The sequence below is a fragment of the Meriones unguiculatus genome, chromosome 19 (genome assembly GCF_030254825.1).
Source record: "Meriones unguiculatus strain TT.TT164.6M chromosome 19, Bangor_MerUng_6.1, whole genome shotgun sequence".
In the NCBI taxonomy this organism is placed as follows: domain Eukaryota; kingdom Metazoa; phylum Chordata; class Mammalia; order Rodentia; family Muridae; genus Meriones; species Meriones unguiculatus.
Window position 1 is genome coordinate 7,721,933 of NC_083366.1, and position 17,845 is coordinate 7,739,777.

Below are 17,845 nucleotides of genomic sequence, written 5' to 3' on the forward strand. Positions count from 1 at the left end.
TATCCCTTGTAGAGGAATCTTCTGTAGCACACCCAAGGTGGATGGTTTTCCAGCCTGCTTGTTTATATCTAACAGGATTAGGAGACAATTTGCATAATAATGTTTGAGAAAGTTTATTCTTACATAAACCTCAAAGCATAACTCTTATTAAACTTCATTCACTATCTCCTTTTGGAGCCCATCAATATCAGTTTTTCTGCAACAAGTTATAAAATCCACAGGAAAATAACTTTCTTGATTTTTCTGCACAATACAGCCATTAAAAAAAAAAAAAGAATATGGGCAGTTGTGAGAGGTCACTTGTTTTCATCATCTCTAGTGTCCTAGAGAGAAGACCTCAAAATAGTAAGCATAGTTTGGGGCTACCGTAAGAAATTCCTGGGGCTCATCAAAGTCAGTAACAGGAAACTTTTAGAAGTTGGAAAAATAAGATTTTGAGTCTGTCAGTTTTGATAGTATGGGCCATGAAAGGAACCTAAGTAGAAATAATCCCAGAAACCATTAGAGGCTTTTGAAGCAGACCTCCGTGTACAGATGGGTTGGTATGCAACTATTTCAGAATGACTGCTGTGCTGTCATTAGGTTAGAGACTTCGGGCTTGTTGTCCAGATCTGAACATAAGTGTTGAGACTGTGAAGTAAGCACTTTCCCGTAGGTAATTAAAATGTAATACTTAAGTAGGTGAGATTTTTTAATTGGTAGAATTTTAATTCTCAGGCTCATCTTGAGTTAGTGTCTGTTCACCTTTCTGGGGCTTTATTGTTACTTTTACTGCTTTTCCTAAGACACTTAAGGCCCCTCCTGAACTTATATTGAAGCCACTGTACATCCAAATATTAAGCCTACAGACCCCTTGGCCTTCTGTGCAGGGCTCTATAATGAGTCCTTGTAATATATAAAGTTACACATGTGACTTAGATTGTATTTTGATTGTTTTATTGCAGGAATAGACAAATTATGGCATACCCTATCTTAGGTCCAACTTAGAACATGGAGAGATGCTTTCCTTTCACCTTAGACTCTGAAGTAGGGGAGTATTTACTCCTAGTGACCAGAAGTGCAATAAATAAATAAATAAATAGATAGATAGATAGATAGATAGATAGATAGATAGATAGATAGATAGATAGATAAAGTAAATCCTGAATTAAAGAAGTCAATGTTAGGACTTCTATAAATTCTCTCCCTCCTTTCTTTTCTTTCTACAGTCTTGCAGTGTGGTCTAGGACGGTTTGGAGTTCATGATTTTCCTCCTCTATAACTAATTTTTAGTATTACAGATATATACTACCATGACTTGCTTTATGTTTTCTAATATTCCATATGTTAATATAATAAACTATAAATTAATGAGCAAGTAGGTATCCAAAAGTCAAATAAGGTCACAGCCATTGCACTGTATTCTTACCTACTTTTCAAATGCTACCTACTGAGGAACAGAACTGCAGTCCCACTATTGAGTATACAGCCACAAGGCAATTAAATTAATATGTCCAAAAGAGACCTACATTTCCATTGCAATACTGTTCACAATACCCAAGATATGGAATCAGTCTGTATGGGATGAGTGATGAAACAAATGTAGAATGAAATATTTCTTGGCAACAAAAAAGGAAATTCTGTCATTTGCAACAGATGGAACTGTAGGACATTATGTTAAGTTCATCAATCACAGAAACACATAAATGTGTTTGGAAAGTAAAAGCTAACCTCAGAATAACTAAGGAATATAATGATGAATACCATAGCCCGGCAAAAATGTAGGAGAAAGAAGATGGAGAAGCACTAGATAACAGGAATAGGACACAGTTGGATAGGCGGAAGAATTTCTTATATTCTGTAGCATAGTATAAGTATGGCTGACAAGAATTGATTCCAAAGTAGTTGACAGGAAGGAAATGAATGTTCCTAGCACAGGGCAATAGCATATGGAGAGATATGCCAGTTACCTTGATCCATATCACCGCACATTAGATACATATGTACTTAAACGCCCTGCTGAGTCCCATAAGTAACTACAATTATTACCTGTTAATTAAAAGTGTTTTAAAATCATTAAAAAAAAATGGTAGCTAGACTTGATGGAAGAAGCCTATAATCCCAGCTACTTGGGAGGCTGCAGCAAATTAAAGGCCTGCCTAGACCACAAAGTGAATTCAGGACCAGCCTGGGCAACTTACTGAGACTCATCTCAAGAATAAGATGTAGGCTGGAGATGTGGCTGAGAGATAAAGCATTTTATAAATGTGTTTGAAGCCCTGTGCTATAAAACAAACAAAAAGTAAATACTAGTTTTTGTTGTTTTGTTTTGTTTTTGTTTGTTTCTGAGACAGGGTTTCTCTATAGCCCTGGCTGTCCTGTACTCCCTTTGTAGACCAGCCTGGCCTCAAACTCAGAGAGATGTACCTGCCTCTGCCTCCCCAAGTACTGGGATCAAAGGCATGTGTCACCACACCGAGCTGCTACTTTTTCTTAAAAGCTCGCTCTAAACTTAATTCCACCATAGGATTTTCTCTATTGTCTATTCTAATCAGATATGACTAATTTCAACTTCATGCAATTTTTTTGCTGGGGTGGGGATGGTGGGAATAGAATGAGCATATAACCAGGGCTCCAAATATACCAATATCATGTTCTGTGACTGAGCTACATACACCTCAGTCCTGGTGGCAAATAATTTACAGATTTTTTTAAATGATGCCATTACAGTATATTCTATATTTATTACACAACTGACAAGAAAAACAATTTTTAGTACAAAAATGCCAATCTATCCCCTCCTCCGAATTTACATATTTTAAAAAATTATGTATATGAGTGTGTACCTGCACGTATGTGTGTACATGATGTGTGTAGGTGCCTGGTTCCCACAGAGGCCAAAAAGGGCATCAGATCCCCAGGAACTGGAGTTGTAGTTGTGAGCCACCATGTGGGAATTCTGGGAACTGAATTCTCTGCAGCAGGTGCTCTCTCAAGACCGAACAGATTCTTCTCCTCCTTCTCTTCCTCTTCCTCCTTCTCCTCCTCTTCTCCTCCTCCTCCTCCTCCTCCTCCTCCTCCTCCTCTTCTTCTTCTTCTTCTTCTTCTTCAGCTTACACAAAAAAGTTTGTTAAAAGAAAATAATTTGAGAAGTCCTGTTCACAGACGGTGACCATGATGACCTCCCTTCCTTCTAGTGCTGTCAGAAGGGACAGGCTGACATCCTCAATGTGCCCATTCTTCAGCCATGAGTAAGCAAGAACTCTGAGGGCTGACTGGGCTCCAGGTCCAGGGGTCTTGGTCCTGTTTCCTCCTGTGGCCTGGAGTTTGATATGCAGGGTAGCTTCTTGTACCTTTGGCCATGTCCTAGGCAGCGAGCATGGCTGCATATGGAGAGGACTCATCTTGGTCAGCTTTTACCTTCATTCCACCAGTCACTTGGCAGATGGTTTCCCTGCCAGAAAGATCGGTAACATGGACAAAGGTATCATTGATGCATACAAAGTTGTGGCAGACACCAAATACATTCTCTCCTTCATCCACTTGGGGTCCAAGGCTAATGACTTGTTCTTCCTTCCCCTTGTTTTTCCTTCCCTTTTCGAGGTGCCTTTTCTGAATGTCATTGCCATACTCCTCCACCGGAAAAAGAGTTCCAACAGATTCTAATTTCTAGTTCATTCCAGATGGTATGCAGTTAATATTTTACAAGTTAATAAAAAGTAGAATTATGGTTCAGAGTAAGGTATCTAGTCTTTATACCAGTAATTGAAAAGATAAGAATAATTAAAGGAAAATATAATTTTGTAGTTTGTGTAAGAAAATCATTTGCTTAAGTATAAAATTGGAAGACCTAATTTGACCTTAACAGAAATAAATGCTTATTTTATTTGAGTACATGTTGAATTAGCCCAACTATTTGGCTTTGCTTTTTTAAAAAATTCTACCCATAATTTTTGTTAATACACATACAACAAGATGAGCATAAAAATGTAAGGCATTTTGTATTATTATGTTATTAACAACCTTGATGGTATATTTTAAAAGGGGCTCTAACAAACTGTTTTAATCTCTACAAATAGAGTAGAGATTCTGGGACAGTTTCCAATAGGAACATACGCAGTGAAAAGGAAAGGTACAGGAGATATATGATCACTGAGTTGAAATGTTTGAAGCTGGCTGTGATGGTTCATGCCTGTAAGCCTTGTACTCACCTGGGCAAAGAGGATCCCTGCAAATTGGTGATCAGCTGGAGCTATGTTGTGAGACCCCTTTTGAAACAAATACACACCTCCACATTAGTTTTTAAAATATAATCTTAACATTTTCACTTAGACTTTTCCATTCTGAAAAAAATTTTTTCAGCCTTTAAAAATGCAACAAAAATAGCAATATTTCTTGAGTGAGGGAGATGATGGCCCAGGGTAAAGTGCTTGGCACAGAATTGTAAGGACCTGAGTTTAAATTTACAAGAATCTAAGCACACTGTCTCTAATCACAGTGTTCTTAAGTTGAGATGGGAGATGGAGATAGAATGCCCCCAGAAGCTTGCAGGTCTGCTGAATGCTACAGCAAACAACAGAGGATCCTACTTCCAGTTAAAGTCAAGAAGTGACACTTACATTACATTCTGTCCTCCACATGTACACCTTGGTGCATGTGCTCCTATGCATACATGCACATACTAACAATGATAATATGCCTCTTCTATATTTTTCACCCAGCTTTCCCAGATGTCTTTCTAACCTTAGTAAACCTCCCATCACCAGGAAGTTAACACTGATACAGTTTGTAAGCCTACCTGTAAATCCTTCAGAGTAAAGGAATAGGGGAATAGGGAACTGCATCAGACATGGGATGGGAAAGGGAGCTCCCCTTTTCTGAGGAATAGTTGGGGGGGATGGAGTGAGGGTGAGGTTGGGAGGGGAGGAGGGATGGAGCTTCAACCAAGATGTAAATTAAAAAATAAATAAATAAATAAAAAGAAAATTGAAAATCTGATTCCAAGTAGAGTGTTTTACAGGTAGCGTAGATGGCACAATTGCTTGGGAGTATTAGCTTCCTGACTCAGATACTATATATTAAGGTCTTTTTGCATTGTTTAGTAGGGAAAAAAAGGAAAACCTTAATACTTTTTAGGGTGTTTGTATTTTGGTCACCTGCCTGGGATCAGGTCTAAATTCACATCCCAAACTGACTTAGTGATTATTCAGGACACATATAGAAATATCTGCATTGAGCCACATGAGTTGTTGCTTGGGTTTAATAATTGCTACTTTAAAATTTTTATTTGATTCAAAGTTTAGTTTATGTGCTATCTAGAAAAGAAGGAAGTGAATTTTGGAGAGGAATCTGTAATACTTTATCAAATCTTCATGTTATGGATTAATTAAACGTACCTAGATTGTAACTTTTAGCTAAAGAGTGTTTACTTGGCATAGTGTATCATTGTGTTTTTATTTCTCTTAAAGTCTGACAGTAGCTAAGATAAACTTCTGAATTTTGTCTGGTATTTAAATACTGAGCTCTAGGATTCTGCTTCTGGCTCATGAGACTATTTCAGGAGTAGGGACAGCTATGTGATGAATGTCTCCTCCAGTCTCTGCCTATCTCTGAGAAAGCATCACTGTGCTCTGGCTGCTCTAGAGCAGAGCTAGGGTTCTCTGCTGCTTTTTCCTGTTGTTTACCATTAGCCCTGCTGCTCCTTACTGATGCTGCTGCTTCTTCTGAGTTCCCTTTACTGTAGTTATACTGGTGTTAGGGAAGAAAAGAGAAATAGGAGAGCCTGTTGGTCACCTGATTTTATGAAAGGACTAAGAGGAAAGCCAGCCTCCCAGGCTTGTCTCTTCCTTCACTGATCTTAACATGTTCATAGGGGTCAATAAATAAGCCCCTGTCCCAAAAAGACAGAATCCTTTGGCCTTTTGCATTTTCTGACTTAGAAAGATGAGTTGAGAAAAGCCAGAGCTGAGAACGTCCCTTGTTCCTGAAATGCAAGGGCAACCATTTCAAGCTGCTGTTAATCTTTGTTGGGTCTGTATTCCTTCAGACTTGTCCTTAACCTACCAGTTAGCATTTTGACTAGATGGTTTTGTTTATTTGTTCATTTGCTTGAGGTATAATTTCACTGTGTCACCCTGGCTGGCCTAGAACTCCCTATGTAGACGAGGCTGGCCTTGAATCCAAAGAGATCCTCTTGTCTGCCTTCCAAGTACTGAGATTAAAGGCTTGCACCACCGTGCCTGGCTTTAACTAAGTAATTTTTAAATTATTAAGATTCAGTGATAACTAGTGTGGTTGGAGAAAACCTGGCATGATGTTTTAGCTGAGTAGGATAATATTGATGCCTTTGAGGGTGTGAATAGCATAAAGTAAAGAGCGACATGTGGTGTTGCACTCCTGTAATCTTGGCATTTGGGAGGCTGAGACCTCAGGAAAAGAAGTTTGAAGACAGCTTTGACTACAAAGGATTTTGAGGCCAGACTGGGCTCCATGTGATCTTGTCTTAAAAACAAATCAAAAATGTAATACAAAGACACAACATTGATGTGGATGGCCTTAGTTTAACCTTGAACAGCCACGTCTTTTTACAGTCTTCCGTACTTCACAGAAATAAGGTTTTTGACATAAGCCAGTATTTCACAAGATGTTAATTACCAAATATTTGAACACCTTGTTGCTGTGTGGTTTTCTAATTTTTAGAGTGTGTGGAAATAGGATCCTTGCTCTCAAATATACATAGTTAAAAGAAGCCATTTGCCTGTTTTAGAAGCAGAAAGATGAGTCAGCAGTAAGCCTGTTACTCTCTTTAAAAATATATTGTGGATTGGGAGGGAATGAGGGATGGGGCTATGGGTGGGATACAACGTAAATAACCTGTGATTAATATAGAAATAAAAATTATTATTAAAAATAATTAAAATAATTAAAAATAATTTGCAACTTTTCAAGATGCAGTTTTTCTTAAAAGTACTAAAGTGTAGTCACAGATACAGATGTTTATGCAGCAGCTCTGAGGCCTGTGACTTCAGCATGCTCGATACTTTCTCCAGTACAGTTTTGCCCTTCTGAAAGTACTCTTTATCTGATTTTCCTAGGAGAAAAATTAAGGTGAAATCTAACATCAGAACAAACAACCAAACAAAAACCAAATCTTCATGCCAAAACACTTGAATAGTTGTCATTTCATGGTTTAGTATATTTGGGGTTCTGAATAACCTTTCTTCTTTTGAAAATGATTCCTCATTAAAACCAGATGAGAGTAGCAAACAAGGCATTTAGGACACTAAAATTTGGATATGCCTCATGAAATTTGCAGAATTCATCAATACGTGCAAAAATGATTTATAATTGCATTTGGTCTTAACACATATCAGTGTGGATCTAACGGGCACAGTAAGAGAGCTAGAACAAAACACTAAGGTGAAAGGGTTAATTGGCCCTGTGTCAACAGAGTTGCTAAGTACTTTCCCACTAAGCTGCCACTCTTTTATTTATACAGTTGAACCACCAATGAGGAATGGGTCAGTTTACCAGTTGTCAGGCCTTTTCTTCCTGCCTTTTCAGAGCACTTCATGCTTTTTTACTCCAGCTGTTGCTGCATACCTCCCTGATCTTTCCTTAGACCCATGGCTTGCTTTCTTTCTTAAAAAAAAAAAAATATATATATATATATATGTATGTCTATTTATTTTTTTTAACAGCGTTTCCTTTGCTCTTACAAGTTGATTTGAGCATATGGACATGCATACTTGGTTCAGCTACTCTGTATATCCTTCTTTCTCTGCTCTCCTTTTACCAAATCATACCTCTAAAATTAGTTCAACCTTTCAATACTTCTTTGAAAGTCACCTTTAAAAAAATACTTAAAAATTGTAAGTATGATATCTATAGATAAAAGTCCTATTTAACCAGCCTTTAATTGTGAGTGCCCCACCCTATTATAAATTAACATATTGAAATATACTTCTAGACTATTTCTTATTACCAAGTTAATAAATATATTCATAACTGTAACTGCTGGAAATTTATATAAATGTTCATATGTTTGTTTCTTTTTCTTTCTTTTTTTTTCATATTTTGAGACAGGGTTTCTCTGTATAGCTTTGGCTACCCTGGACTCGCTTTGTAGACCAGGCTGGCCTTGAACTTACAGCAGTGCACATGCCTCTGCCTCCCTGAGTGCTGGGATTGAAGGCATGTGCCACCATGCCCGACTGCTACTTATTTTTTCACTCTATGTATATTATACGTACATAGAAAGATGAATATATAGTATATTGGAATTTTTTATTAAAAGTGTTAAGTGTTTTATATTGTTTTGTATGTGGCATTTCAGTTATCTGTTAATTGATGTTTAAGTTATAATCAGGCTCTTTCTCTATTTTAAGCAATGCCACAGTAAGTAATATATTCCTAGGGTATTTTTGGGGGGGGGGTTAGGGGGAGAGCAGTGTTTTCCAAATAAGTAATGAAACCAGATTTGTAGGTTCGAATCTACATTGCAAAAAGAATAGAAAGCAATAGAAAATATTAGTGTTAAGGGTATTTACTTTTTTGTACAATAAATGTGTTAAGTTCTGAGTTGTGTTACTAAATTTTTCTGCTACTGTAGGTATCAAACAAGAAGTATAATTTGTGCTGTAGGTTGTATGCCTAGTGATAGCTTATCTGAGGCTAGGCTGCATAGTATGAATCTTGTTCGAGCCAGTTTTTAGAGTGGTTACCCTCGTTTATATCCCCAGTACTCTAATTAGAATTTAATATTACAGTCAGTACTATTACATCTTTTTTTATTCCTGAGAGGAGAAAAAAAACAAAAAAACACAAAAACCTCATCTTATTTCATTGCATTTTTAACTAATGAGGTTAAGTATATAATTTATTTCTTATAGAAAGGTATTAATTAAGACTTGACTGATATGCTATTATTCTTGACAGTCATATTAAAACTAGAGAAACCTTTATCTCTGTAATCTTTTCTAAAATTTCCTTTTGTTTTTTTTTTTTTCCATTAGTTTATTGGTACATCTCGTTGAAACTTCCCCTCCCTCCTCTCCTCAGTCTTTCCCTCTCAACTCCCTTTCCCCAATTTCCATCTCCCTTTTTCTGAGACCTCCCCTGAATATCAGCCCACCTTGGCATATCAAGTTGCAGTGGGACTAGGCACTTCTTTTCCTATTGTGGCTAGGCAAGGCATCCCAGTTAGGGGAAAGGGATCCAAAGGCAGGCAACAGAATCAAAGATAGCCCCAGCTTTTGCTGTTAGGAGTTCCACATGAAGACCAAACTACACAACTGGTATATGAGCAGAGGGCCTAGGTCTATCCCATGCATGCTCTCTGTTCTGCAGTTCAGTCTCTGTGGGCCCAGGTTAGTTTGATTCTGTAGGTTTTCTTGTGGTGGCCTTGACCTCTCTGGCTCCTTCAGTCTTTCCTACCCCTCTTTCATAGGATTTTCAAGCTCTGCCTAATGTTTGGCTGCGGTTCTTTGCATCTGTTTCCATCAGCTTCTGGTGAAGCCTCTCAGAGGACAGTTATGCCTAGCATAACTGTATAAAAGAATATCATTAATGTCAGGGATTGGCTCTCTCCCATGGGATGGGTCTCAAGTTGGGCCAGGCATTCCTTGGCCATTTCCCTCAATTTCTGTTCCATCTTTATTTCTGTACATCTTGTAGGCAGGATAAATTGTAGGTCGAAGGTTTTGTGGGTTGGTGTCCCCATCCCTCCAGTGGAAGTCTTGCCTGGTTATAGGAAGTGGCCTTTTTAGGGTTCATATCCCCTGTTGCTAGGAGTATTATCTAGGATCACCTTCATAGATTCCTGGGAGTTTCCCTTGTCCTAGGTTTCTGGCTTATCCCAGAGATACCCCCCCCCCATTTTCAGTTCTCTTTTCCTCATCCTCCCCACACTTGATCCCTGTTTCTCTCCCATCCTCCTCTTCCATCAACTTCCCTCCCTCCATCAACCTCTGATATCCATTTTATTTCCCTTTCTTAGTGAGATCCAAGCATCCTCCTTTGGGCCTTCTTTTGTTACTTCGCTTCTTTAGTTCTGTGGATTGTAGCATAGTTATCCTGCACATTAAGGCTATTTATGAGTGAGTAAATATCTATTTTTTTATGAGTTATGAGTCTTTCTGGGTCTGGGTTACTTCACTCAGGATTATATTTTCTGGTTTCATTCATTTGCTTGCAAATTTTATGATGTCTTTGTTTTTAAAGGGTGAGTAATATTCCATTGTACAAATGTACTATATTTTCGTTATCCATTCTTCAGTTGAGGGACATCTAGATTATTTTCAGTTCCTGGCTATTACGAATAAAACTGCTATGAACATAGTTAAACAAGTGGCCCTGTGGTATGGCGGAGCATCTTTTGGTTATATGCCCAGGAGCGGTATAGCTGGGCCTTGAAGTAAAATTATCCCTAATTACCTGAGAAACCATCAAATTGATTTCCAAAGTTGTTTATACAAGTTTACACTCCCACCAGCAATGGAGGAGTGCTCTCCTTGTTCTACATCCTTGCCAGCATGTTCTGTCCCTTGACTTTTTGATCTTAGCCATTCTGAAGGGCATAAGAGGAAATCTCAGTCATTTTGATTTGCATTTCTCTGATAACTAAGGATGTTGAGCATTCCTTTAAGTGCTTCTTGGCCTTTCGAGATTTCTCTGTTGAGAATTCTATGTTTAGCTCTGTACCCCATTTTTTAATTGGGTTATTTGGTTGTTGGTGTTTAATTTCTTGAGTTCTTTATATATTTTGGATATTAGCTCTCTATCAGATGTGGGATCGGTGAAGAAATTTTTCTAGTCTGTGGGCTGCCATTTTGTTCTGTTGATAGTGTTCTTTGCCTTACAGAAGTTTTTCAGTTTCATGAAGTCCCATTTATTAATTGTTGATCTTAGTGACTGAGCTGTTAGTGATCTGTTCAGGGAGTTTTCTCCTGTGCCAATGAATTCAAGCCTACTTCTTACTTTCTCTTCTATTAGATTTAATATATCAGGCTTTATGTTAAGGTCTTTGATCCACTTGGACTTGAATTTTGTACAGGGTGATTAATACGGATCTATTTGCATTCTTCTACATGCAGACATCCAGTTAGACCAGAATCATTTGTTGAAGATGCTGCCTCTTTTCTATTGCATGATTTTAGCTTCTTTGCAAAAAATCAAGTGTCTATAGGTGTGTGGGCCTATTTCTGGCTCTTTGATTGGATTCCATTGATCAACCTGTTTGTTTTTATGGCAATACCATGTGGTTTTTATTACCTATTGCTTTGTAGTACAGCTTGAAATCAGGGATGATGATACCCCCAGAAGTTCTTTTATTGTTCAGGATTGTTTTAACTATACTGAGTTTTTTATTTTTTCATATGAAGTTGAGTATTGTTCAAGATCTATAAAGAATTGTGTTGGAATTTTGATGGGAATTGTGTTGAATCTGTAGATTGCTTTTGCTAAGATGGTCATTTGCCATTTTTACTATGTTAATCCTACCAATCCATGAGCATGGAAGATCTTTCCACCTTCTGATATCTTCTTCAGTTTCTTTAGAGACTTGGAAGTTCTTGTCATACGGGTCTTTCATTTACTTGGTTAGAGTGGGGTGTTGAAGTCTCCCATTATTAATGTGTGGGATTTGATGTATGATTTAGGCTTTAGTAATATTTATTTTACTAGTGTGGGTGCCCTTGCATTTGGGGCATAAATGTTCAGATTGAAGTGTCATCTTGATGAATTTTTCCTTTGAGTATCAAGTGTCCTTCCCCATCTCTTTTGATTAATTTTGGTTGAAAGTCTATTTCATTAGGTAGTGAATGGCTACTCCAGCTTGCTTCTTGGGTCTGTTTGGTTGGAAAACCTTTTTCTAGCCTTTTACTCTGAAGTAATATCTATCTTTGTTGCTGAAGTGTATTTCTTGCATGCAACAGAATGATAGATCCTGTTTTCATGTCCATTCTGTTAGCCTGTGTCTTTTTATTGGAAAATTGAGTCCATTGATGTTTACTGTTGCCTTTATCGTATTTAGGTATGGGCCTTGTATCCCTAATCTCTCCAAGACTTTTATCATGAAGGAGTGTTGGATTTTGTCAAACACTTTTTCAGTATCTAAGAGATGATCATGGTTTTCTTTCAATTTGCTTATATAGTGGATTACATTGATGGATTTTTGTATGTTGAACCAACCTCGTATCCCTGGGATGAAGGCTACTTGATCATAGTATATGTTGTTTTTGATGTGTTCTTTGACTTGATTTGCGAGTATTTTATTGACTATTTTTGCATCAATGTTCATAAGGGAGATTGGTCTGAAATTCTCCTTTGTTTAGCCGTTGTGTAGTTTAGGTAGCAGGGTGGCTGTGGCCTCACAGAATGAGTTTAGCAATGTTCCTTCTGTTTCTATTTTGTGGAATAGTTTGAGGAGTATTAGTATTAGCTCTTCTTCAAAAGTCTAGTGGAATTCCGCATTAAAACCATCAGGCTCTTTTGGTTGGGAAAGTTTCAATAACTGCTTCTATTTCTTTAGGTGTTATAGGTCTATTTAAATGGTTTACCTGATCTTGATTTAACTTTGGTAAGTGGTATCTAGCAAGAAAATCATCCATTTTGTTTAGTTTTTTTCCAGTTTTGTTAAGTACAGGTTTTTGAAGTAAGACCTAATGATTCTTTGAGTTTTAATCAATTTATTGTTTCAAATTTATTTATTTTATTATGATCAATTTATTTATTATATTTATGCTCAATTTATGTATTTAGTCAGTTTGATTATTTCCTGCTATCTGCTATTCTTGGGTGTGTTTGTTTCTTTTTCTTCTAGAGCTTTCAGTTGTGCTGTTAAGTTGCTAGTATGAGATCTGTCCAGTTTCTTTGTGAAGGCATGTAGTGCTGTGAATTTTTCTCTTAACACCCATAAGTTTGGGTATATTGTGCCTTGAATATATTGAATCTTCCTTCTAGTATCTTCCGTAGGGATGGATTTGTGGATAAATATTGTTTAAATTTGGTTTGTCATGTAATCTCTATCTATGTGATTAAAAGTTTTCTATCTATTGTGATTAAAAGTTTGCTGGGGATAGTAGTCTAGGTTGACATCTGTGGTCTCTTAAGAGTCTGCAGTATATCTGCCCAGGCTTTTGTAGTTTTTAGAGTCTCTGTTGAGAAATCGTGTGTAATTCTGAGAGGTCTGCCTTCATATGTTATTTGGGCTTTTCTCCTTGCTGCTTCCAATATTCTTTCTTTGTTCTGTCCATTTAGTGTTTTGATTAGTATATGGTGGGAGGATTTTCTTTTCTGGTCTAGTCTGTTTGATGTTCTGTAGGCTTGTATGTTTATAAGCATCTCTTTCTTTAGGTTGGGGACGTTTTTTTTTCTATGATTTTGTTGAAAATATATTCTGGATCTTGCAGTTGGGAGTCTTCTTTTTCTTCTATTCCTATTACTCTTAGGTTTGGTCTTATCATAGTGTCCCATATTTTTGGTATCAGGAACTTTTTAGATTTAACATTTTCTTTGACCAATGTATCAATTTCTTCAATTATATCTTCTACACCTGAGAGTCTCTTAGCTCATATATTCTGTTGGTGATGCCTTGTCTGTACTTCCAGTTCTCTTCCCTAATTTTTTCCTCTCCAGGATTCCCTCAGTTTGTGTTTTCTTTATGGTTTCTATTTCCATTTTCAGGTCTTGAATAGTTTTATTCATTTCCTTCCCCTGTTTGATTGTATATTCCTGTATTTCTTTAAAGCATTTATTCATTTCCTATTTAAAGGCCTCTATCATCTTTAGAAGGTTGGATTTAAGGTCATCATCTTGTGCTTTGGTTGTGGCAGGATGTCCAGGGCTTGTTGTAGTAGGATAGCTGGGCTCAGGTGCTGCCATATTGGCCTGGCTCTTGTTCGTTATGTTCTTTCGCTGGCCTTCAGCTATCTGGTTTTCCCTGGTGCCAGCCGAATGTTCCTGATATCTGCAGCATTCCTGGATTTTCCTGGGGCCTGCAGGCCTCTTCAGGAAGGCAGGCAGAGGTATGGACTGGAGTTCAAGGGAGCTCTAGGGAAGTGAGCATAAAATGGAGAGCTTAATGAATGATTACTAAAGATAATTTTTTTTTTTTAAGTAGGACTTTTTATTGGGCTGTATAATGCCATTTAGGTATTCTAGTTGTTTTCTGTTTTCAACTGAAAATTACCCTATTTCCAATTCTTGGTGCAAGATAAGAAATATATGAGCAGCTGTGCTCCAGTAGTAGCTAGGATATAAGTAGTTTTAGATTAAAATAGTTGTGATTGATTAGTCTGTTCTATGCAGACTATGGCTTTAGCCTTCTGATTTCTTGGAGCAAGTAACTACTTATGTTTGACAAGCATGGATTATTTATAAGACTGATTTAATAGTAGTTCCTCTTTAGGGAAAACAGGTCAGTAGATTAGATAAAATATCATTTGTAGGATTTACTTTAAAGGCCTAGTTTTTTTCTGATTTGAATTAATCACGTGCTCAAACTTCATTCTGGTCTGCACTTTCCTTCAGATATGTTTAAAGCTGCTGCTTAATTTTAACAATAAGGTTAAATTAATACCTTTTTCTTAGATTTAAATAGTTACTTTTTATTAGAAAATTCAGAGTAATACTTTAGTTTTAGCTGTTCATTCCTGATTATTGTATTTTTTTCTTAGTCTCTGTATAAAAAAAAATACTCAAAGTATGGTCTAAAAGCTGGCATGGTTTTTGAATTGTTTGTTAATTGCTTGCAATGAGACAAATACAGTAATTAAAAAAATAGCCATCAAGAAAATTTTATACCAGTATGGCAGAATAATTTTATCACTACTGAATTTAATAATAATTTGGGTTATATTTTATGTAGCTTTAATTTAAAATTCCATGCATGTAGAATTCATTTATATTTAAAAAATATTGAAAATAAAATAAACCAGATTAGATTTCAAATCAGTGAACAACAGAACACATTTCTTTTATTTGTATGTTTGGTTTTTTGTTTATCAAAACAGGGTTTCTCTGTGTAGCCTTGGCTGTCCTGGACTCGCTTTGTAAACCAGGCTGGCCTTTAGCTCACAGTGATCCTCCTGCCACTGCCTCCCCAAGTGCCAGCAAGCCCGGCTCAGAATATATTTTTAAATATTACACCATTGCATATAAGGTAAGAATATAAAGAGAAATGAGAGAGTGAGCTCAAATTGTAGATTCTAATTTTCCTAAACAGGTTTTTTGAGTGCTGCCAAAAGCTCTGTGCAGACTAGGAAGTATTCAGTCTCATAGAGATGTTTCATACTCACTGCTAATAACAATTTCAATAGAACTAATTTAAATTATGACATCAAACTTTTGTTTTATTATTTTTAGAAAATAAATTTTAGCTGGATGATGGTGGTGCATGCCTTTAATTAATCCCAGCACTTGGGAGGCAGAGGTGGTCAGATCTCTGTGAGTTCAAGGCCACCCTGGTCTACAGATTGAGTTCCAGGACAGCCATGGCTACACAGAGAAACCCTGTCACAAAAAACTTAAAAATAAAAAAAAGACAAACTATATAGTGTTTCCCAAAGGAAGGTATACTTTTAATTTCTCACAGGCCTTAAAACTTTCTAAGTAATTTGGTCTTGATAAATACATAGTAAAGGATAAAATACGATTTCTTAAAATTAGTTTAGCTCCTCAGGGCTAAGGATGATATTGGTAGATTACTTATCTAGCATGTGTGAGGATCTGGATCAGTACCCATCCCTAGGGAGTGTATGCCTTGTAAGGATGAATTATGCTGCTAAATGTGCAGTTAATCGTTTGTCATAAGTAAAAGGCATCTAGGTGTTTTAACTCCTAGTACTTAATGGAACTATTGATAAGTCAGATCTAAGGTTTTCTAATTCAAAGGTGTTATGTCACATATAATTAGACAGATGTTGCTTATGCTTCTGAGTCAAGAATTACATTATTATAAACTAAAGTATCATCCTGCCTAGTATGGAATAAAGTTTAGAAATATTTGTATAAAAAAAGCAACTAGATGTTATTTGATTGTGATACACACAGACACATACATCTGTGATGGCTATTCTGGCTGGTCTACTTGACTACATGTAGAATTAACTAAAACCCAAGGCAACTGGGTACACCTGTGAGGTTTTTTTTTTGTTTTTTTTTTTTTTGTTTGTTTTTGTTTTTTTTTTTTTTCTTCTCTTAATTAAGTCATTTGAAAAGAGAAGACCCACTTTTAATCTGGATCTTTTGGGCTGAAAGTATACACTTTTAATCCAGATCTTACAAGTGGGATAATCCACTTTTAATCTGTGTGACAACCTATGTAAAGGACATGGAGGAAGGAAGCTTGCTTTCTCTTTACTTGCTTGTTCTCACTCTCGCTGGCAAGTGTATTTCTTCACTGGAATTGGAGCCTACTTCTTTGGGATTGCTGTATTCATTGAAGACATGTTGATATCGATTGATCAGCTCTTAGATTCTTGAACTTTCTGTTGGTAGATTGCCAGTTTTGGACTAGCTAGATCACAGACTATAAACCAGTCTAATATAAATACACACACATATGTGTATTTGTGTCATATATATATGTGTGTGTGTACATGTATGTATATATACAGTTTGTTTTTCAGTTTTGTTTCTCTGGAGAACCGTGATAAATGCCGGTGTTGGTACAGAAGTGGTTCTGTGGCAGCAGTAGTGTGCAGATGAACTGTTAAACTATTCGAATAGGCTGTCTGATTTGCCAACACCTACAGTTACTGAAGGTTCTCCAGTAATTGAAGCCTTTCCTAGAAGCTTGGAGAGTACTGAAAGCCCATGGTGTGAACTATTTTACAAACTTAAGAAGACAAATGCATTTGATTTTCCTGATTCACCAATTGTGAGAGGCAACGGATTTGGTGATTCTATATAAAACATTGGACAATTTGTGCATTCTTTGATAAAATTAACAAACTTCTATTATTTCAGAATACGGTGATGGACAGCAATGACATTAGTTGAGATAGAATTGACTAGCTCCAGATGCACATAAACAGTCTGAAGGTCTCTAAGTGTCTTGGAAGAGGGTATTCTCTCTCCAGCAACCACAGGGCTCAAGTTGTGGATAATCAAACTGAAGCCCTCATTATAAGGTTGGCTTAAACAGCAAAAATTCAAGTCTCAGCCTTGGAGGGTGTTAAAGTAAGGGCATTAGTTGGTCAAAACAGGATTCTATAACATGGGTTGGTGATATGTGGGAGGAACCACTGAAGCTGAGAACTTGGATCCCTCAGATTCTCAAAGGTTTGTCTGACCCGAGGGAGTAGTCTCTTCACCCACAGGGAAAGATATACTCCCACCCCTGAAATACTGCCATTTCCACCTTTGACTGAGGAAATTCATCCTTCATTGTCTGCTAAATTTTATCAAAGTGCATTCTTTTTGTTTGTCAATTTATCCAGCAGTGACTGTTACTGAAGGAGATCCAGGAAGACAATACTGATGTCCTTCAATGCCCACCAATAGTTACCTCCACCAGTAATCAGAGTTAAGGCTATGCAGGCTCTTAGAGGAGAGATGGAAAGTGTGTGTGTGTGTGTGTGTGTGTATGTGTATGTGTGCTACACTACTACTAGAGCTTAATGGGTTTGCTAATTGAGTTCAAGCAGAAGTCTGGGGATATGTGTGGAAATGGGTTTTAAGGGTATGGGATAAAGGTAGAAGGAATGTAAAACTGAACCAGACTGAGTTTATTGATAGGGGCTCAATTGGTAAAGTATGTAGCTTTAATGTGGAAGCTTTCACATAAAAAAAAAAAAAAAGTACCAAAAGTTTGCTTGGGTAGGTGAAGCATTTGTCAAAAGATGGCCTACTGAAAAGGAGTTGG

The 17,845-nt window shown here is 37.0% G+C and overlaps 1 protein-coding gene and 1 pseudogene across 1 annotated transcript in view; one reads left to right on the forward strand and one right to left on the reverse strand.

Moving 5' to 3' along the window:
• Dnajc1 (DnaJ heat shock protein family (Hsp40) member C1) overlaps positions 1–17,845 on the forward strand; it is a 179,958-nt gene that overhangs the window by 13,944 nt on the left and 148,169 nt on the right. The window lies entirely within an intron of this gene.
• Positions 3,139–5,415, reverse strand: LOC110542597 (small ribosomal subunit protein uS11-like; annotated as a pseudogene).